This window comes from Dermochelys coriacea, chromosome 5, assembly GCF_009764565.3.
Source record: "Dermochelys coriacea isolate rDerCor1 chromosome 5, rDerCor1.pri.v4, whole genome shotgun sequence".
In the NCBI taxonomy this organism is placed as follows: Eukaryota; Metazoa; Chordata; order Testudines; family Dermochelyidae; genus Dermochelys; species Dermochelys coriacea.
The window spans coordinates 105493321-105507964 of record NC_050072.1 but is presented as its reverse complement, the minus strand read 5'-3'; the positions used below and the strand labels follow the sequence as shown (position 1 = coordinate 105507964).

The window sequence follows — 14644 nt, the reverse complement described above, 5'->3', positions numbered from 1 at the left end:
AATGTACCTATCCTACAAACTTACGCTGATGTCTTTGTACCACTCGGCACGATCACATGTTCTATGCACGTGTTGATGCATATTATAGCTAGAGCAGTAGCAACAGCCATTGTTACAGTTGTTTGCAGGCACAGCACTTCCTCTATCCCCCCAGATGGTGTCTTGGTGAGTATACTGCAGATGGGATTTCATTCTCCGCAATCTCTGCTATCCAAGCAAAATAGCATGTACATACAATTACATCCAAAACCAATCCACAACACATTAAAACCATAGTAAGGTTTCAAAGTCAAGGACTCAAAAGTTAAGCCCCAAATGAGCACTGCCTTCTAGACGTTCCTATGGCTGCCTTGAAGAATTAACTTTTAGTTTGCTGGTATCTTCCAACTTTACTGGCCAAACAAATACAGTGAAAGGATTCAGAGTAGCAGCCGTGTTAGTTTGTATTCACAAAAAGAAAAAGGAGTACTTGTGGCATCTTAGAGACTAACAAATTTATTTGAGCATAAGCTTTCGTGAGCTACATGCATCCAATGAAGTGAGCTATAGCTCACAAAAGCTCAAATAAATTTGTTAGTCTCTAAGGTGCCACAAGTACTCCTTTTCTTTTCTTTTAGTGAAAGGATGGACATAGACATCTAAGACCAGAAGGTTAATGCCCAATTTACTCAATGAGGGGAAAATTTACTAAAAAGTCAGCACCAGAATTTGTCCTCAGAATCAGTATCTTAACTCAGAATCAGAGACAGACAGACAGCAAAATCAATTGCTTCACATAAAATAAAAATCTCTGTATTGCAGGGCAAGAGAAAGAATACTATAGGGAAAAAAAAAGGGCAATTTGTTACCTGTGAATTTGTATCTTCAATTCCTTCTTTTACTTCCTCCTACCAACAAGTGTAGACAAAAAGAGAAAAAGAGAAAGAGAAAAAGAGATTAAAATCAATTATAAAGTACCAGACATTTACAAAGTGCCTCAAATGATATAAGATACAAAAAGTTTCCAATCTACTGGCCTGATCCTGCAAGCACTTAAGCATGAGTTATTTTACTCATATGAGCATTTCATTTAATCTCCAGAGTTTTCAGGATCAATTCTTCCATAAAATAAAATTAAAACAATGACGAGGTGAAACATGAAACTGTAGCTCATTAAAGGGAGGCTGTGGAGGTAAATGGATAAAGACAAGAGGAAGAGAGATTCTTGGAGAAGTGGATTTTCAGATGGTGGAATCCAAGAGAAATTCAGACAAACACAATTTCTTTGACCATCAGTACACATTGTTGCAATCTCAACAGGAAAAATTTAATTACCAGCAAAAAGGTTGCTTCCACCCAATGAAGATTAGAAACAAGTGAGTAGTGGCGTTGTAAATCGTTAACATATAAGGAGCAACAGCCCCACCATTCTGACTTCTGATCTCCCGCTACTAGTAGTAACAATAGGAGAAATTAAGTTCATTTGTCAGAGCTGTTGTAGAAGGTGGCTGAAGGAAAAAAGAAATTATATTTGGTGTCAATTATTAACATGTATATAAAAAACCCACATTCTAGTGCAGATAACTGAATTTAAAAAGCTACATACAACTATGCTAAATGACATGCACATATGGCCTGATGTGTGTTCGTGCCCACCATTGCAATATATACATAATGGTGGATATTTGCTATTTATAAGCCCGCACTGGCAGCAAAGTATCACTGGAAAGAGGTCTTACTGGATATTTGAGCTCTGTGTATCCATTTGATTTTCAAGCCTTCACCTTCAGACAATTTAAAAAAATTGTCTCATTAACATGGCTTACAGATTACCTCTACAGAATACAGATCCACTCTACTTCATTCCCTCAAGCCCACAGGAAAATTAATATTCCCTTCTTACTCATCATTCTATACTTTCTCAAACAGTCTGAAATCTATTGTAAATGCATACGCTACCTAAGAGTACATATGCTACCTAACTGTACTACATACAAAGAGATCCTATGAACAGCTCTGGGAATTAAAATGGTGTGGCTTCATTACAGGCAAATTATGAGACATCATATAATAACGAGGACTGTCAAACAATTATTTTTTTTAATCGCACAGTTAAACAATAATAGAATACCATTAATTTAAATATTTGGGTGTTTTCTATATTTTCAAATATATTGATTTCAATTACAACACAGAATACAAAGCATACAGTGCTCACCTTATATATATTTTTGATTACAAGTATTTGCACCAAAAAAAAAAAAAAAGTATTTTTCAATTCACCTAACACAAGTACTGTAGCGCAATCTCTTTATCACAAAAGTTGAACTTACAAATGAAGAATTATGTACAAAAATACCTGCATTCAAAAATAAAACATTCTAAAATTTTAGAGCCTGCAAATCCACTCAGTCCTACTTCTTGTTCAGCCAATCCCTCTGACAAACAAGTTTGTATACATTTGCAGGAGATAATGCTGCCCACTTCTAGTTTACAATGTCACCTGAAAGTGAGAACTGGCGTTTTCATGGCACTGTTATAGCTAGCATCTCAAGATATTTATTCGCCAGACTTGCTAAAGATTCTTATGTCCCCTCATGCTTCAATCACCACTCTAGGGGACATGCATCCATGCTGATGATTGGTTCTACTCGATAACAATCCAAAGCAGTGCAGATCAACGCATGTTCATTTTCATTATCTGAGTCAGACAGCACCAGCAGAAGGTTGATTTTCTTTTTGGTGGTTCGGGTTCTGTAGTTTTGGCTGCGGAGTGTTGCTCTTTTAAGACTTCTGCGCCATACCTCATCCCTGTCAAATTTTGGAATGCACTTCAGATTCTTAAACCCTGGGTCAAGTGCTGTAGCCATCTTTAGAAATCTCACTTTGGTATCTTTTGTGTTTTGTCAAATCTGCAGTGAAAGTGTTCTTAGAACGAACCACATGTGCTGAGTCATCATCCAAGACTGCTATAACATGAAATATATGGCAGAATGCAGGTAAAACAGAGCAGGGGACATACAACTCTCCCCCAAAAAGTTCAATCACAAATTTAATTAACACATTTTATTTTATTTTATTTTTTTTACAAGCGTCATCAGCATGGAAGCACATCCTCTAGAATGGTGGCCGAAGCGTGAAGGGGCATACAAATGTTTAGCATATCTGGCAGGGAAATACCTTGCAATGCCATCTACAAAAGTGCCATGAAAATGCCTGTTCCTATTTACAGTGTCACCAGAAAATGAGAAGAGGGCAGTATTATCTCCTGTAAATGTACACAAACTTGTTTGTCTTAGCAATTGGATGAAGAAGAAGTAGGGAGGACTGAGTGGACTTGTAGGCTCTGAAGTTTTACATTGTTTTGTTTTTGAGTGCAGTTATGTTACCAAAAAAAAAAAAAATCCACATTTGTAAATTGCACTTTCACGACAAAGAGATTGTACTACAGTACTTGTATGAAGTGAACTGAAAAATACTAATTTATTTTGTTTATCATTTTTACAGTGCAAATATTTGTAATAAAAAAATATACTTTGATTTCAATTACAACACAGAATACAATATATATATATATATGAAAATGTAGAAAAACATCCAAAATATTTAATAAATTTCAATTGGTATTCTATTGTTTAACAGTGCGATTAAAACTGCAATTAATTGTGATTACTTTTTTTGCATTAATTGCATGAGTTAACTGCGATTAAATCGACAGCCCTAATAATAACTAGTAACTTCAGTGTAACATATAGGGCACGTCTACAGGCAATGAAACATCCGCAACTGGGCCCTGTCAGCTGACTCAGGCTTGTGGGTCTCTGGCTATGCGGTTTTAAATTGCGTAGATGTTTGGGCTCACAAGAGGGGAGAGCCCTGAATGTCTCCACTGCAATTATATAGCCATACAGCCAGAGTTCCATAAGCCCGAGTCAACTGACATGGGCCAGCCGCAGGTGTTTTACTGCAGTGTAGCCACACCCATAAAATTCATTATATATCTTGTCCTAGATTTTTGTATAGCATTCCTGTATACTGTTAAACAGTTGTTTTCCTTCAACTTACACAAAAAAGCACAAATGACTTCATAGGTTATTTTACAGCAATACATTTTAAAAATCATTGCAATTTTTTCCTTCTATATGGAAAAAGACTTTTCTGCTACTATACTATAAAGTATATCTTGTTCTTATTCATTTATCTGTTGACTAAGCATTGCCCCAAACCCTCCTACTGAGGTATCAGCCTGAAATGAGTTTTGTAATAAACTAAATTAAAAAGAGCTGGAGTTTGCCAGGTGATTATTTGCTGTCTCACTCCAGAGTAGTCAATTACGCAACTTCATCTAAGTACACTTAGTGAGTGGAGCAGTGGTTCTCAACTCTGATCCACTGCTTGTTCAGGGTAAGCTCCTGGTGGGCTGGGTCGGTTTGTTTACCTGCCATGTCCGCAGGTCCAGCTGATCGCGGCTCCCACTGGCCATGGTTCGCCGCTCCAGGCCAATGGAGGCTGCAGAAAGCAGCGCGGGAAGAGGGACATGCTAGCCACCCTTCCCGCAGCCCCCACTGGCCTGGAGCAGCGAACCGTGGCCAATGGGAGCCATGATCAGCAGAACCTGCGGATGTGGCAGGTAAACAAACCGACCCAGCCCGCCAGGGACTTTCCCTGAACAAGCGGTGGACCAGAGTTGAGAACCACTGGAGTAGAGCATCTATTTCAGCTAAATTATATACAGTATTCCACATAAACAAATGTGTTAATAAGATGTTTCAGTTGCACAAGTAAGCACTCAAGACAGGTAATGGAAACATAACTACCTCCTTGAGTGTGCGCATAATCCTACAGTTCTTATTTACATAATCTCAATTTATCCCACAAATAACTCAATATATTGGCCCAATCCCACAAGCCCTTAGACATGAATAAATTTACCATCATGGATAGTCCAATTGACGTCAGTGTGCCTACTCAAATGACTGAAGTTATTTACATGTGCAAATGCTTACAAAATCAGGCCTAATATCAATAATTTTCTCCTACAGCCTTGAATATTCATGTGATGATGATTACCTGTTCTGTTCATTCCCTCTGGGGCACTGGCACTGGCCACTGTCAAAAGACAGGAAACTAGGCTAGATGGACCTTTGGTCTGACCCAGTAGGGCCATTCTTATGTTGGGTTTAATCATGGTCTTTTGTAACTAACACTGTCTAGCAAGTTTAGTCCTCCAGCTAATTAGTGTCAGATAAATGTTTCAAGTCTGGGCCTAATTAGCCAAATCTCAGAGAGATAAAACAGTACTATCGAAATACCTGTCAGTCAGCCAGTCAATAAATTTTTCTAAGATATACATACTTTTATTTCATGAGCCTCTTCAAATATAAATCATATATAGAGCAATCAAAACATTAAACAATTTAATGAATTAAATCTTAACAACAAGCCATAATAAAGAAATAGCTTGAAGTAAACAGAATTGCACAGTACAGAATTTAACTACTGTGAATAAATTTGCCAACTGGCATCTTATTTAAAAAGGACTATATGAGACTCAAAATCCTCCTGTTATAACATAGGACAGAAAATTAATGCTAGGGGTCTGATCCTATTTATAGTAAAGTCTGTGGAAGCAGGATCAGGCCCCAAACACATCACTAAACTGCATTTCACTGAACCTGATTTGTACCAGACACCCACCCTATAGCCATAATTGACAGCTAAGTTTCAGCCAAGCAGTCGGATGCATACATCAGAATTTGTTGCTCAACAAATTTTTTTGGTTTGCTGACAGTATGAGATCCCCCTTTCAAAGAGCCTGCCGTATCCCAATTGCCTCTCTTTCCACTGCCTAGTTTCCTACTCAATGACCAGTGTTCAGTCCTCAAAGAGGCAAGCCCAGGTAGTTTGTTCTGATGGAAACGAACTGCCAACCTACCTTTTTTCCCTCTTCCACAGAAAAGCAACCCAAAGAGATTTCTCCTATTTACTTACCGTTATTAGGTAAGGCATAGGCATAGTATATATGAGGGAGATGTTTAAGTGGATTATAATGCATTTCCTCTGAAGTTTAAGGAGGACAGATTAAAAGTAGCATGCAGTACATGGTAAAATCATTACGTTTCATATACTAGCTTTTTATGTTTTAAATTTTCAATCTGCTCTGTTAGGATACAGATATTCAGGACTGTCTGTAAAGGCCTAGACTCTAAGAATTTAGGTGTATTCTTATCACTTGGCTAGTTATAGAGGTATAAAAGAAAGAATCAAAGTCGCTATCTGCCAGTGTAAGGTCCTTCTCTTACTGTGACAGTCTGAAGCCCTGTTCTTAGGCTAAGGCCTTTGGCTAAGCAGCAGAGGCAGCCATAAGCTGGGAAGCGACTGGTCACATCCTCACATTCCAAACTAGTCACATTGAAATAATGACAGGTTTCAGAGTAGCAGCCGTGTTAGTCTGTATTCACAAAAAGAAAAGGAGTACTTGTGGCACCTTAGAGACTAACAAATTTATTTGAGCATAAGCTTTCATGAGCATCCGATGAAGTGAGCTGTAGCTCACAAAAGCTTATGCTCAAATAAATTTGTTAGTCTCTAGGGTGCCACAAGTACTCCTTTTCTTTTTACATTGAAATAAGGTGTTATTGGGCTGTTAGGAATACAATTCTATCCTGATAATGCCTATCGCCTCCAGAGAAAGGGAAGTGCCTAGAAAAATGTAAAAGGAAACTTAGTTTGATAGCATCTGTCTGGCAAGAACTCACTTATCAATAGCTGGGATGTGAAATCCTCACTTCTGTATTGTTTTGTCATTATAGTTCCCATTTTGCGACTGTTTGTCTGTATAATCTCTGTCTGGTTCTGTGATTGTTCCTGTCTGCTGTATAATTAATTTTGCTGGGTGTAAACTAATTAAGGTGGTGGGATATAATTGGTTACATGATCATGTTACAATATGTTAGTTAAATATTGGTTAGTTAAATTTCAGTAAAATGATTGGTTAAGGTATAGCTAAGCAGAATTCAAGTTTTACTATATAGTCTGCAGTCAGTCAGGAAGTGGGGGGGATGAAATGGGAACAGGGAATGGGGGGGAAATTGGAATCATGTTTTGCTAAAGGGGGAAATGGGGACAGGGAATGGGGGTGGGGAAACTAGATTCATGTTTGGCTAAGGGCAGGAATGGGAACAGGGACACAAGTGTAAGACTCTGTGGTGTCAAAGCTGGGAAGGGGGACACTAAGGAAAGGAACTGGAATCTTGCTTGCTGGAAGTTCACCCCAATAAACATCGAATTTGTTTGCACCTTTGGACTTCGGGTATTGTTGCTCTCCGTTCATGCGAGAAGGACCAGGGAAGTAAGTGGGTGAAGGAATAAGCCCCCTAACATGCTCTTTTTATGATTTGTGAATTATTTAACTGCTTTACAGCCAGGGCAGAGTGACTTCTTGCCAACACAGTTAACGTGTCAAAATCTCCCTAGTATAGATGCACTTATACCACTATGAAACTGCCTATAACAGTATAGCTTACTCTTGTCTGGCAAAACAAAATAATTTTTGAGTTTCTGAAAAATTGTGGTCCAGAACCTAAACTTAAAAAACTTTCTAGCCCTTGTAGCTGCAAATGAAATCTTGAAAACTACAGCCAAGAGTAAATCAATAAAGCAATGTTTGCCTGTCTAAGGACAGCCTGAAATGATAGCTCAAGGAAGTATGAGCTGCTCACATTAAGCTCAAAAAGTTGACTCTGAAGCCTAATGATGAATATTTTAAAATGTCGAAATTAACTACAGCACTTGAAACATTCATTTACCCAAAGCAAAAAGAAACAAATTTTAGGGTGAATATTACCCATTTTAACATAATCTAAGATGCAAAAATGATCTTTCACTTGTTTTGCTGGCAGTGGGAATTTTTGTGTGTGCGCTTTTACAAAAAGTCTCCCTGTTTGAGTGCAGAAGTAACTGGTGTGTACAGGACTGACAAACTGAGTTTTTTTAGGTTTCAGAGTAGCAGCCGTGTTAGTCTGTATCCGCAAAAAGAAAAAGGAGTACTTGTGGCACCTTAGAGACTAACAAATTTATTTGAGCATAAGCTTTCGCGAGCTACAGCTCACTTCATCGGATGCATGCAGTGGAAAAATACAGTGGGGAGATTTATATACACAGAGAACATGAAACAATGGGTGTTACCATACACACTGTAAAGAGAGCAATCAGGTAAGGTGAGCTATTACCAGCAGGAGAGCGGGGGGGGGGGACCTTTTGTAGTGATAATCAGACACCACTGACTTCCTGAGGAAACTACAATCCATCGGTGATCACTCTCAAAGAAACTGCGGAACCACCTGATGAACATCCTCTACAGCAAACAGGGAAAGTTTAAGAATGAGCTCTCAAAACTGGATACTCATAAAAAAAAAAAAAACAACCTTCCACACGAACTTCCTCGTGGCTGGATTTTACAAAAACTAGACAAGCCATTTACAACACACACTTCGCTTCTCTACAAAAGAAAAAGGACACTAAACTATCTAAACTACTACATGTCACAAGGGGCCACAACAGTGGTTCCCTTAACCCACCCCGCAATATTGTTAATCTATCCAACTATATACTCTTAGCCCAGCAGAAGAATCTGTCCTATCTCGGGGCTCTCCTTCTGACCCTCCACCCCCACGAACATGATACAGTTCTGTGGTGACCCAGAATCCTATTTTCGACGTCTCAGACTCAAGGAATATTTCCAACATACCTCTGAACAACATACTAACCCACAGAGATCTTCCTACCAACACTACAAAAAGAAGGATTCTGGGTGGGCTCCTCCTGAAGGTCGAAACAACAGACTGGTCTTCTACATAGAATGCTTCCACCAACGTGCACCGGCTGAAATTGTGGAAAAGCAGCATAACTTGCCCCATAACCTCAGCCGTGCAGAACACAACGCCATACACAGCCTCAGAAACAACTCTGACATCATAATCAAAAAGGCTGACAAAGGAGGTGCTGTCGTAATCATGAATAGGTCAGAATATGAACAAGAGGCTGCTAGGCAGCTCTCCAACACCACTTTCTACAAGCCATTACCCTCTGATCACACTAAGGGTTACAAACGAAACTACAACATTTGCTCAAGAAACTCCTTGAAAAAGCACAAGAACAAATCCGCAGATCCATCCCTGGAATCTCGACCTGGGGTATTCTATCTGCTACCCAAGATCCATAAACCTGGAAACCTGGATGCCCCATCATCTCATGCATTGGCACCCTAACAGCAGGATTGTCTGGCTATGTAGACTCCCTCCTCAGGTCCTACGCTACCAGCACTCCCAGCTATCTTTGAGACACCACTGACTTCCTGAGGAAACTACAATCCATCGGTGGTCTTCCTGAAAACACCATCCTGGCCACTGTGGATGAAGAAGCCCTCTACACCAACATTCCACACAAAGATGGACTACAAGCTGTCAGGAACAGTATCCCCGATACTGTCACGGCAAACCTGGTGGCTGAACTTTGTGACTTTGTCCTCACCCATAACTATTTCACATTTGGGGACAATGTATACCTTCAAATCAGTCGCACTGCGATGGCTACCCACATGGCCCCACAGTATGCCAACATTTTTATGGCTGACTTAGAACAATACTTCCTCAGCTCTCATCCCCTAATGCCCCTACTCTACTTGCACTACATTGATGACATCTTCATCATCTGGACCCATGGAAAAGAAGCCCTTAAGGAATTCCACCATAATTTCAACAATTTCCATCCCACCATCATCCTCAGCCTGGACCAGTCCACACAAGAGATCCACTTCCTGGACACTACAGTGCTAATAAGCGATGGTCACATAAACACCACCCTGTACCGGAAACTTACTGACTGCTATGCCTACCTCCATGCCTCCAGCTTTCATCCAGACCACACCACACGATCTATTGTCTACAGCCAAGCTCTACAATACAACTGCATTTGCTCCAACCCCTCAGACAGAGACAAACACCTACAAGATCTCTATCAAGCATTCCTACAACTTCAATACCCACCTGCTGAAGTGAAGAAACAGATTGACAGAGCCAGAAGAGTACCCAGAAGTCACCTACTACAGGACAGGCCCAACAAAGAAAATAACAGAATGCCACAGCCATCACCTTCAGCCCCCAACTAAAACCTCTCCAACGCAACATCAAGGATCTACAACCTATCCTGAAGGACGACCCATCACTCTCACAGATCCTGGGAGACAGGCCAGTCCTTGCTTACAGACAGCCCCCCAATCTGAAGCAAATACTCACCACACAACAGAACCACTGACCCAGGAACCTATCCTTGCAACAGAGCCTGTTGCCAACTGTGTCCACATATCTATTCAGGAGACACCATCACAGGGCCTTAGATCAGCCATTACATCAGCCACACTCTCAGAGGCTCGTTCACCTGCACATCTACCAATGTGATATATGCCATCATGTGCCAGCAATGCCCTTCTACCATGTACATTGGCCAAACCGGACAGTCTCTACGTAAAAGAATAAATGGACACAAATCAGACATCAAGAATTATAACGTTCAAAAACCAGTCGGAGAACACTTCAATCTCTCCGGTCACTTGATTACAGACCTAAAAGTGGCAATTCTTCAACAAAAAAACTTCAAAAACAGACTCCAACAAGAGATTGCTGAATTGGAATTAATTTGCAAACTGGATACAATCAGCTCAGGCTTGAATAAAGACTGGGAGCGGATGTGTCATTACACAAAGTAAAACTATTTCCCCATGTTTATTTCCCCCCCACCGTTCCTCAGAGGTTCTTGTCAATTGCTAGAAATGGCCCACCTTGATCATCACTATAAAAGGTCCCCGTCCCATCCCGTCCCCCTCCTGCTGGTAATAGCTCACCTTACAGTGTGTATGGTAACACCCATTGTTTCATGTTCTTTGTGTATTTTAATCTCCCCACTGTATTTTCCACTGAATGCATCCGATGAAGTGAGCTGTAGCTCACAAAAGCTTATGCTCCAATAAATTTGTTAGTCTCTAAGGTGCCACAAGTACTCCTTTTCTTTTTGTTTTTTTTAAGTGATTTGCTTCATGTTGATACATATATTAATTACCAAATTAAACAGATGATGAAATCTGCCTATACCAAACTAAAGGGAAACTGCCAAAGAAAAAAGAGGGAAGGGAAACACAGTAAACTGAGTTTCTTGACAAAAATCAGGGTCTGGCCTGCTAAATGAGGGTAATTACTTACATCTTAGAACAGAAGTGTACCATATTGTGCATTTAATCACACACACATACATTCATCAATCATGAAAAACGGACCAAGAGAAGAATCTACAGTTACATTTCTTTTTTTAATATCATAAAAAAAAAAAAGAAAGGGCCTCTACATTCAGTCATAGTTACCTGAATCTCACATGTCCAAATTCCTGTGAGCCAGCTGTGATTTCTCTCTAAGAAAGGGAGCCAGGAGGATCACCTTTTGTTACGCACACTCCTTTGCCACACACTCAAAGCTGTCAAGCTATTTAATAGCATCTACTGGTGCAACCATTTTGTTTTGCTAATCACAGCTTTCCCCTTCTCCCCATGGTAACTTGTTTTGCATTTGGAAAACCAAAACAGGATAATATGACTTCAAAAGTTAACTTAGTAAAACTCAAATTTGGAAATTGATTTTGACACTCATTTTAAAACAAACTGCACATAATGCCCCAGACACCAATGTCACCTAACATCTGTCGTGTGCCCTATTAAGTTGAATGAACAACAGTGATACCTCTGTAGCTCACGAAAGCTTATGCTCAAATAAATTTGTTAGTCTCTAAGGTGCCACAAGTACTCCTTTTCTTTTTGCAAATACAGACTAACACGGCTGCTACTCTGAAACCAGTGATACCACTGACAAGTTTATTCTGGAATTATAATTGCACAAAACCTATAATCTTGAACTCCAGAATAGGATTACCTCTCACAATATTCCTTCTCCCACACTTCCCTAGAGAAGAAATGGGAGAGCTTGGAAGTTCTATCACTTCTCTTCTGTCTTCTTAGGCACAATGAACTGATTGCTACTCTGATCCCAGCTTCCACCTGTACATCCGTAGAATTTTGCTGCCTACCCTATGCAAGTCTGGAAGTCAGCACTCTTCCCAAAATGCCATCAGTTGCAATTTTCCTTTCATGAGTACGTGAGGCTGGGCTTGGCTTCTGGATTTGAGAGAGCGCTGTGCAAGACATGCAAAAATAGAGAGAACCTGTCCCACGACTGCTGCCATGCTCCACACACACAGCCATCAGCTAGTGTACCGGGAGGCAAAGATTAAGCTGCAGGTTTCATAGCAATACCATGACACCACAGTTTTGTTAATTAGATCCAGATGATTTCATTACTACATCCACAGCAGTTAACCCCTCGGACACACAAAATGGGAGGGTCTATCTAAATTAGCCACACTACAAAGCAGGTTTCAGAGTAGCAGCCGTGTAAGTCTATATTCGCAAAGAGAAAAGGAGTACTTGTGGCACCTTAGAGACTAACAAATTTATTTGAGCATAAGCTTTCATGAGCTACAGCTCACTTCATTGGATGCTCATGAAAGCTTATGCTCAAATAAATTTGTTAGTCTCTAAGGTGCCACAAGTACTCCTTTTCTTCTTACTACAAAGCAGTAAATTCCAGAGTTGATGAGAAAAGGAAGGAAGGCATGAGAGAGAGACAGGTTTCAGAGTAGCAGCCGTGTTAGTCTGTATTCGCAAAAAAGAAAAGGAGTAACTTGTGGCACCTTAGAGACTGACAAATTTAGAGACAGTGGCTCTTAGCAAACCATCACTTCAATTCACATAGCTCTCAGGTTATTTAGTAGCAGTTTCCCCATCTTCTTTCCATCTTCTCCTTATTAGTGATATTTGCAGGGCACATATGACAACAGAACATCAATTATGGCTGGGAGTTTACAAAGGCTACGTTTACACCACAAATAATTATGGTATAACTTACTTCACTCAGGGGTGTGAATAATCCACAATCCTGAGCAACCTAAATTATACCAATCTAAGCACCAGTGTGGACAGCGCTATGGGGGGATGGGGGGAGAGCTTCTCTCACTGATATGGGTACCACCTCTCGTGAAGGCAGAAATTAAGTTGACAAGAAAGCTCTCTCCTGTCAGCTTAGAGCATCTTCCCCAGAAGCATTGGTGCAGCTGTGCCGCTATGGAGTAGACATAACCCAAGAAAGTATTAATTTGGGGTGGGGAGGGATTGGAAGGAGAGAAGTGGGACTGGAACTGGCAGACAGAAACAGGAAGTTCTTCCATGCACAGAGGGAGGCATATAAATACAGATTTGTTAACTGAGTTGGTCCAAATGATTTTGATTTAAAATGTTGATTAACATGAACAATTCTGCCAAAAATTGGAAAATGGGTCCATCTTAAACTCTGCAAAATGTAAACAACTTCAACATTTTTTTGAAAAATATCTTTTTAATTATGGAACTAAATGCTCACATGAAAATTAAGTGGATGAAGTCTGTGCACCTTACTTTGAAACAGCAAAACCAGAACTTATGAACTGATTAGGAATTCTTAAGTCACTATTTATTGTATTTGGCTGCCACACATACATATTTGATCTTGTTAAATCTTCAAATATTTTCTTTTAAAAAAAATGTACAATCCTTCTAAAATAAACATCATGGTTTGGTTGACACCCATCAGAAATGTAATGGCCGTCAGTTAAAAAGTTTGCACATTCCTAAAAATGTTAAGATATAAAATTATTTTACCCTTCTCTGATATATAAAGATTCAATTGGGAATTTTAATATAAAATCTGAATGTATGGGGTTTTAGTGGTTGACCTACATGGCTAAATAGAAATACAGATGCAAAATTGCTTTAAAAATGCATTTTAGACTATAAAATGCATTTCTCCATTTTTATTTGTAAAAATTTGAATAGGCAGCAAACTCATTTTCAGGTTTGATTTCCTTATCTTGATTGGAAAAATAATATTTTTAAAAAAATTTACCAATGACCCATGAAAAGTTAATTGATTTCAACATGAGCAGAATTAAACCCATAAACATTATTCCTCTACACCTTTTACTAATGGTGTGAAAAGACATTTTAAAACAGTTGATTTTGGAAATGGGCAAGAAAAAAAAATCAAAAGTAATCATTTTTATTTTTTCTTCCTACCCCTAACTTTAAGAGGGATTTTTTTCCATGCAGACTTACATGTGGAACTCATTAACTTTACTGTGAGTGCCCTGCTACAACCTCAAATACTGCTGAAAACTTTAGCTCAGAACAAACAAACCCACCCCTGAAATTTCAGAGAAGGTTCATTGCCAGAGCTAACAGTCTCATAATGCTGGTAGCACAAATAGCATGCTGAACTAGGTCTAAATTGCACTCTGGGATACAAACAGTTAAAAAAAAAAATCAATAGTATGTTATTGAAAAATTAGGGCTGTCAATCACAGTTATGTCAAGCATTTAACTCAAAACAAATTAACTTGATTAAAAAACTTAATCGCGATTAATAGCAGTTTTAATCACACTATTAAAAACAATAATAGAATTTACCAAATTAAATTATAAATATTTTGATGTTTTTCTACATTTTCAAATACACTGATTTTCAATTACAAT

General features: G+C 39.2%; 1 protein-coding gene across 15 annotated transcripts in view; it reads right to left on the bottom strand.

Annotated features, from left to right (window-relative positions):
- Nucleotides 1-14644, bottom strand: part of KDM4C (lysine demethylase 4C) — a 461886-nt gene that overhangs the window by 428364 nt on the left and 18878 nt on the right. For 14 of the 15 annotated variants that reach the window (XR_006281538.1, XR_006281539.1, XM_038401809.2 and 11 more), the window contains exon 2: nucleotides 849-887. The exons of the other annotated variant lie outside the window; for it this stretch is intronic. The gene's annotated coding sequence lies outside the window, so the exon portion shown is untranslated. The remainder of the gene's footprint in view (nucleotides 1-848; nucleotides 888-14644) is intronic. 15 annotated transcript variants of the gene reach the window in all.